The 15,999-nt window shown below is 37.2% G+C and overlaps 1 pseudogene; it reads left to right on the forward strand.

Moving 5' to 3' along the window:
* Window positions 1–6,126: 6,126 nt before the first annotated feature.
* On the forward strand, window positions 6,127–6,765 carry LOC145066911 (UDP-glycosyltransferase 88B1 pseudogene; annotated as a pseudogene).
* The last annotated feature ends 9,234 nt before the right edge of the window (window positions 6,766–15,999 follow it).

Consider the following 15,999-nt stretch of genomic DNA (forward strand, 5'->3'; position numbering starts at 1 on the left):
AATCTTATTGCAATGTCTAACTCCTATATACAATCTACAATTTAGTTCATGACAATCATTATTCACTACTTACTTCCAAAAGTATGAGCGATTGTGGTGTTCGAATAATCAAATCATTCAAAAAGTAAAACATGCAAAGCGGAACACAAGAATAACCAATTGAAAAAGGCAGTCACTACAAGAAAAAAGGCATTTTACGATGCTCATTGCGCGTCGTAAATGGCTCAGACGACGCGCAAATGCGTGTCAAGGAAGGCCATGTCATAAAGATAGACGACGCGCATTTACGACACGCATTTACGACGCGCGGTTACGACACGCAATGCGTATCAAGGAAGGCCCTGTCATAAAGGAAGACGACACGCATTCGCGTGTCGTAACCTTACGACGCGCGTGTTAATGACACGCAATGCGTATCAAGAAAGCTCCTGTCAAGAAAGGCCATGTCATAAATGAAGATGACACACATTTTTGCATATCGTAATTTTAAATTTAAAAAAAAATTATTTATGGATTTACTTATTTTCATATTAAATTTGCATTTTATGTCACATAATGGAAAATAAAATACCATATACAAATAATACAATGCATTGCACAAAAGTTAATGTTATACAAATAATCATTCGAATAGTAGACAAATGTAATACTACAAATAATCATTCCAATAGTAGACAAATGTAAGATTTCAACATTTTTTATATAATTAACTAAATTATTAGCCAAATTTCATAAAATACCAACATACTTTTCTATGAAGAGCATTAACACTATTCTTTTCCATCAAAAACTTCAAAACCTGCATAATTAATTTAATGTTTAATCAGCTATAGGTCAATAAGGTAGGTTTAAGCAAAAGAGGTTCATAGTAGTAAGATTTTACTTACCACTGTTGTTAATGACATTGAAAGAAGCAGCCCAACAAACACCCCCTCAGAAGGATTATTACTAAATGAAACCACAAACAAAGTTAAAAAGTCAAGTATTTTGTGACAACCCCGGAACCAGGGGCAAGGCTGTTTTTACCCATGGTATGACCTAATACATGATAATAAAGACTTGTTTAACAAAAAGAAAAATGATTTCTCACGTGACATCACTATTAAGAATTGATGAAAGAGGGTACTCCACACTGTTAGGCACAAAAACCACATGCAATACAAAATTACAATAATAAATAAGTTCTAAAACAAAAAAAAAGATATGAAACCATTTTTACCTAGTATTCATTAACTTCAGGATCGGTGTTCACAACAACACCAACATCATCCATAAGGTTGACTATTCTTTTAGCATTTGTATATGTTGCAAATGTTTTCCCTCCAATCATGATTGTCCTTGGTGTTGTGGCTTTTCGCTCTTCAGGGCTCATTTCCTGTTTCAACATGCATTGCATTGCATTAACAGAATGTTCTAGTATCTTCTTCTATGAAGTTCTGGATTGTCATCAAACTTTTGGAGAGAAAGGATAAGATATAACGTACAATCAGCAGGAGATATGTAAATCCTCATAATAGAGGGCATTTTGGTCATTTTTACATAATAATAGAATGAAAATGAAAGCATCATACCTCCCACAGACACACAAGTAGGTCTAGGTTAGTGACCCACTTGTCTGTTTTTAACCATTTTGTTATGATCTGACTAAGTTCAGGACTACAAAATTTGAACCAACGTCTAGGAGTAATGCCGTTGGTCTTATTTTGAAACTTGTTTGGCCATATTGACACATAATCTACAAATAATTCAGCCTTTAAGATGTCACTGTGGAATTATGCTACACCATTAACCTGCCAAAACAGAGAAAAACAAATGGGCTGAATTGATGGAGCCTAAATTATCCCTAAAAAAAGGCACAAAATATAAGATAAAATTAGTTGGTTTTTCCTATATTTATAGTATTCAAACATCTTACCGTATGCCTAGAAACCACACAGAACTTTGCCATGCGGACAACCGACTTATTATGATCTAAAATCCTCATATCAAAATTGATAGTATCCTGAAAAAAAAAACAAAAATGAACATCAAAGAAGCAAAAAAAGGAAGGAATTGTGTTTTCTAGTATTCTTACCCTCAAAGCAAATGCTAAAGGTGAATGTATAAATTCAACCATTCCTTTTTGAAATGTGGAGTCAATTTGGTCAAACATTGTTTTGCAGGACATCTCGTAAGCAGGAAGAACAAAAGCTTCCATACTATCTTCACTGCTTCCTGTAAAAAAGGGTTTAGAATTTAAAAAACAAAATTCATCATTTTATATTTTAGAAAGATCTATTATTGTTGTATCACATACTTGTAAAGCTTGTTTTCCAGATGTTTGAAATTGGACTTGAATTTGCCTTGAAACAGTTGCTTCAAGCTTAGTATTAACTATTTTTTCCAACTGATTTATAACATTATCACCTATGCCTCTCTGCATGCTAATTTAGACTTTAAATTAGTTTTTTTTTTTAATTTTAAATGAGAAATTGGATGTTAAAATCAGTTACCTGGAAAGCCTCTGAGATAGGTGTGGTGACTGCCTTTTCGATAACTCGAGTAACAGATCGCCCAACAGCAGCTCTTGCTGCAGCCATTTCCTTCTTCAAGATTTTCTCGGATGATGTAAGCATTTTCGTAAACCACCATTCCCAAGTGCCATATCTTTCTCCTAAAATTTTTATAATGCAATAGTTAAAAAAATAGAACATATTAATTATGTTAGAAAGATTTTAAAGGATTACCTGCTCAGTGATTTCTTCAAGTTCATGTCCCAGTTTGTTCAAAGCACTGGAAAATGCATGTTGAATATCAAGATTCCCAATGGCATTAGTCAATGCTCGCCTTTGAAGAAACTCCATGGATAAATAGTATGTTTGCTTTGGATCAACTTTGTGATAATGAAGATAGGTCCCATTCCATTGCTGAAGAAGCAGTGAAGAAAAAGGAAGCATGGTTAGCCCTCAAGAACCTCAAAAACAATAAGAGAGACAACTGCATAATACAAGTCTCTTTGTTGAGAGTTTGGACCAAATACCTATCCATATTAGTGATTGGGAACACCATCAAGCACATTATTTTTATTAAAATATAATAGAGAATGAAAGACTTTTGTTCCTTGAGATACTATGAAAGGTGGTTCTTTGGATATATTTAGAAAGAACAAGAATAAATGATATTAGACAAGACAATTACCTTATCAAACATAAATGATCTATCAATCTGCTTGTTAGCTATATTTTGAACTGCACAAACTACTTTCTTGTTCTCAGTATATGTAATCACTACTGGTGTGTGTGCTTTTGTCTCATGTTTAGAAAACAATCAAGAAATTTTTGTAAAATGTTATACCTCTGATATTAGGCAAATAAGTAAGTTAGGGGTAATATGGGAATTCATTTAATTAAAGGGTATCTTATTAGTAGGAGGGGCATTTTAGGCATTTTATAGTATTTAGCTGTTTTGTCAGATAGTATAAGAAGAGGGTAGTGGGCAGGGAATGAGGTATCAATCTTTTTTTGAAATCTGGAATGTATTTCTTGGGAGAGTAGCTATCTCGAATCAGCTATCCTATCAATTGTTCTTGTAATCTTTTGGTTATATTTAAGGTTATCAATCACTATTTGAAGTTGTTGGTCGTTGTTTATGTTATTGAATCTGTTCTTGTAAGTCCAGTTGATAGCAGCAAATCAGGAAGCACAATGGTCCAATCCCATTCAAGTTTCTTTGGACCTATCAACAAGATAAGAATACAAAATTCTTGTCATGATGGAAAGATTAAAAGCTAGTAAGATTTAAAATGAAAATGATTATAAAAATAAAAGAAAATTTAAACCAGCAGCCAATTAAAAGATGCATGGACCATTGTATTTGGCAGTAAGTAAGCAGCAACTGATAACCACAACATCAAACTTTTCAAAGAATTCAAACAGATACGAAATAATTTGGTCCAGGAACGTTCCTGGACCAAATGTCATAGTTGTTCCTGATGATTGAACTGAATTCATAACAATCCATAAGTAAGGAATCAAACCAACTAGTTGCTTATAACTCTGTGATACTACATGCATTCAATATAAAATCACCGAAAGCAAAAAGGAAATATTTATTTGTTTTCACAAATCCTGCCACCAAAGCCCTAGGCAACACTGCAATCCATTCATCTCGGGTAAGTTAGTAGTAGTATGCAATAATAATAACTATATGCCATCAAGGAAAGTCAAACTAGAACATACAATTGACTTGAAACTCTTTATGACGGATTCAAAGCTTTAAGGTTTATCTTCTGCAAAACCAGAGACAAAAGTCAGTTCCATAAACAATGTAGAAGAAAAAAGGTCTAGTCAAAAGTCAAATGAAAGAGAACAATGGTTATAACTTACGTATAGATAGAGGGTCTATATGTACAAAGAACTTGCAGCAACTATCAAATAGCAAAACACAAGAATTACTCCCTTGAAGTAATTGGATGTTCCATCCTACAAATATATAAAAGAACCATTTTTAAATGAAAATTTTAATTAATCAAATTTTTGTAAAACTATATGAATATGAGGCTTACTTGCAACATGAAAGCCACTACTAGAACTGTCATAATAAGAGTTGTTGTCTCAAAAAGTTGAAAATTTAGGTCCAAAGGATGCCCCATGATCCACCCAACAACCACACAAATGGAATCTACAGTTACAAACACAAAAATTTTAAAATAAAAGTTAGTATTTGTTTAAATTATGCTGCTATTTCTTTAAATTAACCTTTCTTTTAATATACAGAGAAAAAAACACGTACAACAAACATAGATATTTGTGTTGAGGAGCCAATCGCGACTCCTAAAGAGATATCCTGCAAAGATTGTAACTAAAAATATTTAAAAAACTAAATAAAATGAATTATGATTCACCCTCCCCTAGGAATAGTGAAATACATCAAACAAGGAATTAAATTGTATCTCGAATATGTCAAAAACATAGAATTTTTTTTAAAAAAAAAATGAAGCAAACAAACAATCAAGCCTAAGTGGTATAAAAAGAAACCGAATTACTATGATGCATTTGTCAAATTCTTGATATTTTTAAGCAAACAGACTCACCCAAACTTGTTTTAAGCTTCAAAAATATTTCATCCCGACTCTTGTTTGAAACTTTACTAAGCCTATCCTGTAATGAGTGTCGAAGAGCACCTGTTGGTGGACAAAAAGAGCATTCAGATTCAATAATCATATATATATATATATATATATATATATATATATATATATATATATATATATATATATATATATAGAACCCTATTACTAAATGTGTGTGTATGTGTGTGTCGAATTGGCTTAAGCCCTTAAGTATGACATGAGGACTTACTTGCAGACACAGGTTGGGATTTTCTATCAATCTGCAATTCTGCATTACAATTGATTTGCTGCTTAAGTTACCATCCCTCTTTAATTCAATACATATAGGTGCACGAGTTGCACCACCTTCACCAGTTGGCTGCTCAACTTAATTTGAAAATTGAAATGACTTGTTTTGTTATCATAATGAATTAGAAAAAACATAAAGTGAATATATATGTCCAGATTGAATATGAAAATAAAGAAAAATGAAGGTCGTACCAGAGCAAGATGCCCAATCAAACTGTTCAAAACTGCTGATTTACCTGTACTCTGAACAATTGGTAGCCCATAATTAGAAATGAACTATTTAAGATCCATAAATTGGTAAACCTGAAAAAGCAAAAGGGTAGGCTAGCAAGATCAGATTGGCTCCATGATTAGCTAAACAGTAGACCCCTAGCAGTTGATGAGTGGAGCTTGATCTAGTAGAAAGCATAATGCAAATTAATACTTCGACATATGGCATTAAGCAACAATAGATGAGTTTCTGCTGCAAGCAATAGTTTTGAATCACCTATATGCTAAATTGGAATCTAAGCAAAAATAGTTCCCAACTACATTTAGAAAAAGATCCATCAAAAATAGGGATCGCAACAAAAACATATCGAGAGATCCACTGACTTAGTCAATCAACACAAAAGCAAGTAGTCGGATCAAAAGAGCGCATGTAAGACAAACTTACGGTATTGCCAAGAGCAACAAAATTAAGAAATTTGGAAGGGTGTTTTGAAGAAGACGATGAATTTGCATCCCCAATGGCAAACACCTTCGTGGGGTTTGAAGAAAGGGCTGTTGACGCGCTCCGGGAAGGTAAATGCATCCCCAACGGTCCAACTCCGCCTATTTATTTCATCGGACCTTTGATCGTCGGTGGCAATCATGTGGATCCTAGCGAAAACGAGTGCTTAAAATGGTTGAATTCACAACCGAGTAAAAGTGTAGTGTTTTTATGCTCTGGGAGTCAGGGTGTGTTGAAGAAGGAGCAGTTGAAGGAAATAGCTATTGGTTTAGAGAAAAGTGATCAAAGATTCTTGTGGGTGGTTCGAGATCCGCCACCAGATGACAAAAAAACCGACTCGAATTCCGGTGGTGGTAAAGAAGTCGGTCTGGATGCGATTCTTCCTGACGGGTTTAAGGGCAGGATTGGGGATAAGGGGATGGTGGTGAAGAATTGGGCACCACAGCCGGCGATACTTAGTCATGAGTCGGTGGGTGGATTTGTGAGTCATTGTGGGTGGAACTCGGTGCTTGAAGCGGTGGTAGCTGGGGTGCCACTGGTGGCATGGCCATTGTATGCGAAACAGAAGATGAATCGAGTGTATTTGGTTGAGAGAATAGACACAAGAGAGACAGAGATATTGATTCAGGTACGATTGAGAGGTAAGAACATTTAATCATTTGAAGAAGAAGGAATTTGGATGGGCGAGGTGGGGACGAGGAAAACTTGTTTCCTGTGAGATCCAAAGCACAAAAGCCCTAGTTTTTCCAATTTTGGGATGGCGTGTTTTAACATGTGAGAACGTGGGTGAAGGCGGGGGGACCTAGGGCTTCTTGTTGGAGGTGGGTGAAGGAAGAGGCCCTAGGGCTTCTTGTTGCTAATTCGAAGATCAACATCGATGGTAGAAGGTGGAGGCATCAGTAGAACGAACAAGGTAAAAAGAGAGGAGATCGAACCATTTGGTGTGAGGGTCGATTTGGAAGAAATCTCAAACCCTTAACCTTAATTTACCATCCATTTGTAATTTGGCTGAGGGGTGGAGGCAGTGGATGTGGATGAGGGGTGGAGATGAGGGAGAAGAAGATGGGGGTTTAAAAAATTTGGGGATTTCATTTTCCCTCGGACACGCGCGTTTCTTCAAAAAAATATAAAACGACATTCACAGATGACGCACAAGTGCCTTCCGTGTTTTTAATATTTTTACATGAGACACTAATTTAAAGGCACTCAGTAATGCGCGACATAAATCCTTAAAATTTTTGAAGAGATGATACTTTTTTAATGTCACTCTCTAATGCGTAACATAAATTAAAGAGCGTCGTGTTTTGCGCGTCGTAAAAGGCTGTTTTTCTAGTAGTGAGTAACCATACTCATAAATAATCTCCATTATTTAATCACCAAAATCAATTACATTTATTTTGTTACAAGTTTCAAATAATTAATTAACTACTAAAACTAATGTCATCTCTCAAACCTATGTGCCTATCATGTTGGTAATGCTTAACCCTATTTAGAGCCTTCGTGAAAGGATATGCAGGATTATCTTCTGAAGACACTCTTTTCACTAGGATATGACCTTCTTCAACCCTAAATCTGATGTAATGGTACTTCCTATCTATATGATTGGATCTACCATGATCCTTTGGTTCTTTGGTCAAAGCAATCGTGCCTTCATCGTCACATAGAAGTTCCAATGGCTCTTGAATGGTCAGGACTACTCCAAGATCATCGATAAATTTCTTCAACCAAGCTGCTTCCTTTGATGCCTCACTCGATGCGATGTACTCTGATTCACAAGTAGAATCAGCCATCGTTTCCTATTTGGAACTCTTCCAAGTAACCACTCCACCATTTAACAAAAGACCCAGCCCGACTGAGAACATAAGTTGTCTAGGTCTGTCTGAAAGTTGGCATCGTTATATCTACACACTTTTAATGTATCACTGCAACCAAGGACTAGAAATATGTCCTTCATCCTTTGCAGATACTTAAGAATATTCTTAACTTCCGTCCAATGTGCTCTGCCAGGATTGCCCTGAAATCGGCTAGCCATGCTTAAAGCATAAGACACTTCTGGTCGAGTACATGTCATAACATACATGATCGATCCTACAACCGAAGCATATGGGACTCGACTCATGTCAACTATTTCTTTATTTGTATTAGGGATTTGAGTCTTCCTCAACTTAGCATTACACTGAATATGTAGTTCCCTTATCTTGGGATTTTCCATACTAAAACGTTTTAGTACCTTATCCACATATGTACTTTGTCTTATACCAACAATCTTTTTCTTTTTATCCCTCATAATTATTATCCCAAGAATATAGGTTGCTTCCCCTAGATCCTTCATGGTGAAACACTTCCCAAGCCAAGTTTTCACTTCTTGCAAGGTCGGAATGTCGTTTCCCAAAATGAGTATGTCATCAACATACAATACTAGGAAGGTTACTATACTCCCACTAGCTTTGACATACACATACGACTCATCTTCACTCCTAGAGAAACCAAATTCTGACTTTCTCATGGAAGCAAAGATTCCAACTGCATGACACTTGTTTCAGTCCATCAATGAATTTCTTAAGCTTACACGCTTTATTAGGAAACTTTGCATGCACAAAACCCTCTAGATAGCTCATGTAAACATCCTCATCCAACTTCCCATTTATTAAAGTAGTTTTGACAACCATCTGTCATATCTCATAATCATGAAAGGCACCTATGGAAAGCATTATCCTGATAGATTTTATCTTGGCTATGGTGACAAGGTCTCATCATATTTAATCCCTTGGGTTTGAGTAAAGCCAATCGCCACAAGACGTTCCTTGAAAGTGTGTACCTTTCCATCCATGTCGGTCTTCTTCTTGAAGACTCATTTGCACCCAACTATCTTTCGACCTGATACATGATCAACCAAGTTCCAAACTTGGTTATCATACATAGACTGGATCTCTCTATCCATTGCCTCTTTCCATTTGGTAGCCTCAAGGCTCTCCATTGCTTCTTTGTAGTTAGATGGCTCATCAAAATTTACCAGTATACCATCACTAATAAATGTGTCACCATATGACGTTATATGGAAACCATATAACGTATGTGGCATGCTAAACCTACTGGATCGACAAAGATGTAACGTATTGTCAATGGGCTCAACATGAGTCTCTGTGACATCCCCAATTTCACAGCCAGAAAAGACCGATTTGTTTATGCTTTGTTTTTAAAATCAGAGTAATCGTTTACAGAAAATAGTTGCGGAATTTGTTCCCAAAACAAAATATGATAAGAATTTATCAAAGAATTTCTTTAAAGAAATGTATTTTCATTAAATAACAAAATCTCAGGATGTCATGTTCCGATAGAGACCAAAAGCATAAACAATATAAAATAGACCTTACAACAGTTATTTATAACTACTGATCTATAATCCAAAATCTCTCGTTAAGTCCACCAACTTCTACTCTTGTGCCATTACCTGTAATGCAAAGAAAACTGAGTGGGTCAAGCTTGGGAGCTTGGTGAGCATATAGGGTTTTCAACCCACAATATTTATTATATTCAATCATCCAACAATCAACCCAATTACCCATCCCTATTATCTTCTTTATTTCTTAAGGTTTTACCCTAATAATCAACTATCCTTCATTCACTCATTCCTAAGGATTTACCTAAGGAATTAGCACGAAGTCCATTGTTGCCAAAGTTTATCTATCAGGTACTAAGTCCATAGTTACCAACATTTATCTATTAGGTACTAAATCCATAACTATCAGGCGCTAACTCCATAGCCACCAAGGTTCACTTAACAGACGCTAACTCCATAGTCACCAAGGTTCACTTAACAGGCGCTAACTCCATAGTCACCAAGGTTTATATAATAGGTGCTAACTCCATAGTCGCCAAGGTTTATCTATACGGTACTAAATCCATAGCTACCAAGGGTCTTTGTTAGGCACTAAGACAATAGCTGTCAGGGTTCTTTGTTAGGCACTAAGACAATAGCTGCCAGGGTTCTTTGTTAGGCACTAAGACAATAGTTGCGAGGGTTCTTTGTTAGGAACTAAGACAATAGCTGCCAGGGTTCTTTAGAGTACACCGATGAACATCAAGTCCACAACACCTAAAAGTTGCGAGTTTGCTAGTGTTCCACAAGATTGTCTAGAATAGTCCGTGGTTGTCATCCCTACTCTGATGAATGACGGGGGCCATCATTTGGGTAAAGGTTTCACTCATTTTTCACCTGTCACCCTCATCTCATGATCTATATCATCTTTCGTCTCATCCTCAAACTAATATTTCCTCACACACCAACTATTTCATCTACCAATGTTCTACCCAACATATTCTTAGATATAAATTACATATATAGTTTAAATCATTTAAAAATATGTATAAAACATTCATTCAACAACCATCTCAAGTAAACAAACAACGTATAAACACATAGCACGTATTTCATACCAAATACTTCATATCTATGCGGTAGAAGAAAGTAACTACACACTCACTTGATAATATGATTATCGGACAACACTACGGCTCTCTAATTAGTAACTCTTCGGTGAAACCGGGATATCTTCACACACCGGGTTTCTCGCGGACAGAGTTTCGGCTCGAAAACTCTTTTCTTCTCGGGATCTTCGGAGCATCGGGACTCACTTCGGGTCTTGGGGTGATATTCAGGCTTTGGGGGTACTTCAAGACAGCTAAAGAGGGTATCAGGAGTGAGAGAGTGAAGGAGTTAGCAACCAAAACCCGACTGACCTTCGATTCTATTTATAGGGCTGATTTTTCAATTTTCACGTCGTAAACAGTGTTTTCACGTCGTGGGCTTGAACGTCATTGCATGCGTCATCGTCCACTTGCTCTGTCGGGCTTCATAAGGAGTCAGAAGTCATGCCACGTTGTGACCACTGATTTCACGTCGTGGTCACTCATAGTCTTGGAGTTTCGCGCCCCAAAGTTCATAAATTCATAACTTTCGCATACGAACTCCGTTTTCGACGTTCTTTGTATCGACACGTAGGTAAAAACAAGATCTACAACTTTCATTTAGACTTTGTCGGCTAATTTTGACTTTATTTTTATTATATTGTTTTTAGTAGGCCGGGACAGAAAAACTCCATTATAAACTCATAACTCATTCGTATGACATCCGTTTGTGTCAGTCTTTCTGTCGTTGCACTACTATCGATGAGATCTTCAATTCTCATTTAGATTGTTTTGGCTAAATATCGCTCGATCTCATATTCGAACTTCGGGTTGTACACTGCTAAGCCGAAACTTCGAAAAATCATAACTTCCTCATATTCTTTTCATGCACGCTCTCGGTTTAACGTATTCTATGGATTTCGTTTAGATTGCTAAATCCAAATACCACTCTATCATAAATTCACTATTTATGTCACACTGTGTCGTGCCGGTTCTGTCACGAAACTTCGACATGTCATAACTTCTTCGTTATAACTCGGATTTCAGTGTTCTTTATATGTACGGAATCCTTGTAACATATACTACAACTTAGTTAAGATTAATCCTTCTAAATAATCTTCCATCAAAAATTCATTTTTGATGCTTATCGTCTCTAAATTGACTAGCCCAGATCTACGGGCGTTACAGCCTTATTCTCCGGTAGTGTCTTCTATTGTTGCTTTATCGATTGACTCCTGAATTTATTCAAGTTCAATTGTACTCCCACTGTCCTCTTTGAATATGAGTTCTCTCGCGAAGGACTCCCATTCAAGCTAGAAATACCACGTTCTCACTAGGTCTATAGACCAATTATCCAAAAGACTTTTGTGGGTAACCAATGAAAACACACCTCTCACTTCTAGGTTCAATTGTACTCCCACTATCCTCTTTAGTTATGAGTTCTCTCGCGAAGAACTCCCATTTTAGCTACAAATACCACATTCTCACTAGGTCTATAGAACAAGTATCCAAAATACTTTTGTAAGTAACTGTCACACCCCAAAACCGGAACGGCGGAAACGTTCTGGAGTGGAGGACGTCATGCGTAGTATCACAACAGTTGTACCATAGCAAGCATAGTAAACACAACCAAACATTGAATACATATATGAAAAAGGTTTACATTGTCTTAGTACATAGTTTTGTTCATATCCAAAGTAAAATAGAAGGACGTGACTCTTACGCTCCGACTTCTCCACTCTCCTGAAAGTACCTGTCTACTAATCCCCTGAGAATACAAGCAGTTTTGAAAAGAATATCAGCATAAAGCCGGTGAGTTCATAAGCATTTAGTTTTTATGGAAAATGTTACTTTGATCCTTTCGGAAAGTGTTCCTCAAAAAAATCCTATATTTTCTTATGAAATGCAGTTTTGAAAGAGTATCTATTAGTAGAAAATAAACCATCAGTTTTAGAAATGCCATTATCCTGGTAAAATCCCATATTTTACCTAAAAACAGGTTATCCGTCTTAGAGGTAGAGATGTAAGTTTATAAATCTCTGATTACTATCAGTATATATAAATGTAGTTTTATTACTCAAAATAAAACAAATGAAGAGTAGATTCAGTAAACCAAAATTAGTTTATACTTATTTGCGAGTCGTATAACCATACTTGATATGACCGAGAGACCTTTATAACGTTCTTCAGGTGTTAAGCTAAATGACATTTGTTCACCATAGGCATGCCTGCCTAACTGTAGCTAGCAGTTCTGGTGTAGGATTGTCAGTCCCGAATAGATCTATTCACAAATCTCACGCTCTCCCTCCAAGAGACTCTGGTTATACTAAAAGGATTTATCCCTGTACATAAGGGTACAATATTGAAGTAGCGCCTCACAATTCGGTATAATCTAGTTCACTAGTGGGAAAACAGTATAAAACAATAATTATTCTTGAATAAATGTATTTTATACTCCTAAGGAAATATATAACATAAACTAAATTTGTCATAGTTTATACATATTCACCCATGAAATCTGATTTGGTAGAAACTGCCTAGAGGGTTATCCCACACTATACCCATTATAGTTTATTAGAGTTAATATAGAAAATGCTTTGTAAAAACCTTTCTGAAAGCGATGAAGTTAGATTTCCAAATTAAGAGTTTTCCTTATGCTCATCATATTACAAAAAGGGATAAAATATCTGAATATGATATTAAACATGGAAATCATTAACTGTATTAATAAGTTTAAAACTTAATAAAATACTTTGAGTTTGGCTTGTATCCCCCCCCCCTGAAAACATTAAAAACACGGAAAAATGTAGGGGTGTGAACTCACCGTTTGACGTGTGATTCGAATGTAGGATCGTTAGGGATGTTGAGTGTCAAGTGCAACCTCGAGCACAAACAGACCCTATTTAACATATAACGATGTATGGACATAATTAGTGTATAATACAACTATTCATGATAAGCGACACCCTACGGGACTAGGAAACACTTGGTACAAGTGTTACAATCACATATGATTGTATGAAGGGAGTGTAAGGCCACACAAAAGAGTGTGTGGTCGGAGTGTGTGGTCGGAGTATGTGGTCGGAGTGTGTGGTCAGAGTGTGTGGTCGGAGTGTGTAGTCGGAGTGTGTGGTCAGAGTGTGTGGTCGTACCCCTTCATGATCATGCTAAAGTGATCGACTTTAAGGTGAATCAAGGCTCAAATCATGAAGTCTTTCAAGTATAGCAAGCTAAAAGGACGGAATACTTACGTTTTTGAAGCCTTAGAAGTGTTTGTGGTTGATTCAAGTAGAGAGAGAGAGAGAGAGAGAGGTGAGTACGGTTGAGGAAAGGGGAAATGAAGTGAAAATGAGCCTCATCTATATATAGATAATGGGTGTGCGGCCACACACTCGGGTGTGTGGCCACACACTCATGTGTGTGGCCAAACACTCCTCTTGAGGTAGTGTTTGGCCTTTTTGCAACCCTAAATCTTAAACCAACCCATCCATAGGTCAAACTTTGGTTGTACAAGGCTTTAGATCATCCAAACAAACTCAAAACAATGCTAAAAGATAGTTGAAACGAGTTTAACATTGATAGTATTGAATAGGTCAACAAGGTAGAAATTCCGGGGTGTCACATTATCCCCCGGATAAAGGGAATTTCGTCCCGAAATTTAAGGGTAGAGTACAAATCATGAGCTTGGAATGAGATGAGGGTACTTCTATTTCATTGAGTCCTCACGCTCCCAAATGAATTCAGGTCCCCACTTGGCATTCCAGCGAACCATCACTATCGGGATGCGACTCAGCTTCGTACGTTTGACTTCTCGGTCCATGATTTTGACAGGTTCTTCTACGAAACGTAGACTTTCATCTAGCTCAATCTCACTGAGAGGAATCACAAGAGTCTTGTCGGACAAACACTTCTTTAGATTTGACACGTGGAAGACAGGATGGACGTTGCTGAGTTCTCGTGTAATTGGAGTTTGTATGCTACAATATGGATCCTAGCAAGGATCTCGAATGGTCCAACGTACCTTGGATTTAGCTTTCCACGTTTTCCGAAACATATCATGCCTTTCCAGGGTGATTGCAGGACTAGTGAGAGTACTGTCGTGGACTTGACTTTTGACTAGTTGCATGTTGCCGACCTCAGCCCAGCACATAGAGGATCTATATTTACGGCCATAGAGGGCTTCGAACGAAGCGGCCTTGATGCTAGAAAAGGTCATCGTTGTTGCAATAAAGTCCCACTATGGGTAGATGAGTGTCCCACGACGTATCTACTCCGGATTGTTCTCTTACTTTGTCCATTTATTTGTGGGCGATACTCTTTGCATGAATACTTTTGGTTTTCGAAGAGAGAAGAATTTTCGAAGTTCGCATCTAATTTGTCGGGAGTTTTACAATCAAACGATTTAAGATACGAGGGTTTGGTATAACCTAGACTCAGTCGGACTAAGCGGGACGACATCGTAGAGTCGTGCGTAAAGTTAGTTTGGAAGGATCGTTTAGGACATTGATGCCCCGGGGTGATTGTCTCTGGTGTTCTATGCTTGACTCAAAGTTAACGAGTACCACTAACACGAGGGTTCTGATGTTTTGAAACTATTAACTTTCATGAAATGGTTCTTACTAGATCTCTCTATGATCGTTTGGTGTACACATGTCGTGTGTAATTACAACTGACCCTAATGTATTCACTAGGCTATCATAATTTGCTCATTAGGGCTTTAAACCTTATAGGGATTTCGTGATTTAATCTGAACGGGAATGTAATCAGAATTATTTGGGTTTTCAAAAATGTACCAAAACAAGGCAGGGTCCCTCGATACTTCCTCATTCTCTAAGGTGAGAATCCTCCTGTTTCCTCATTGTTCTTCTCTGTTGGAAAGTCTCTTTTAAAATGTCCTACACTTCCGTAGAGGTAACAGGTTGGACTTGTCCCAAGATTGGTAGTCAGAGTGATGAACTAGATAAGGGTCCTACAATCGCGGGAGGTGTTCCCCTTCCTGTTACATCTAGTGCAATGCAGCACTCGGCAGACTCCATGATGATGGTAGTTGCATTTGCTGCAATGCGGGTGATTTCCACAGTTGGGTATGGTTGGTGTTGGAACAGCGGGGCTGACTGGGGTACTGATTGTCCCAATTCGTTGCCTCTCAGTAGGTCTTTGGGTTAAACAACTTCCTTTGAACTTTCATTTTAGGATGTTAGGTGTGTCCTTTCTAGTAGGCACTTGTTGTTGAGATTGGTTAACACCAAGATTTGGATTGCCATTAACACTTCCACCGACATTTGTGTTGTTAGCGTTAAGAACAGCTAGGGTGGCTGCTACGGCTGTTGTGATAGTAGCTTGGAACGTTTTTGAGTCCATCTAGAGGATTGGCGTCTTACCGGTGGGTTGGTTACGTTTCTTCAGAGGCATGGTCTGCTACATGTCAAGAAAAGAAGCTTGTGAGCAACAATGGTTGCCTCTGGATGTATCCTGAATGTTT

This window comes from Lactuca serriola, chromosome 8 (assembly GCF_051521515.1).
Source record: "Lactuca serriola cultivar US96UC23 chromosome 8, Lser_US96UC23_V15, whole genome shotgun sequence".
Taxonomy (NCBI): Eukaryota; Viridiplantae; Streptophyta; class Magnoliopsida; order Asterales; family Asteraceae; genus Lactuca; species Lactuca serriola.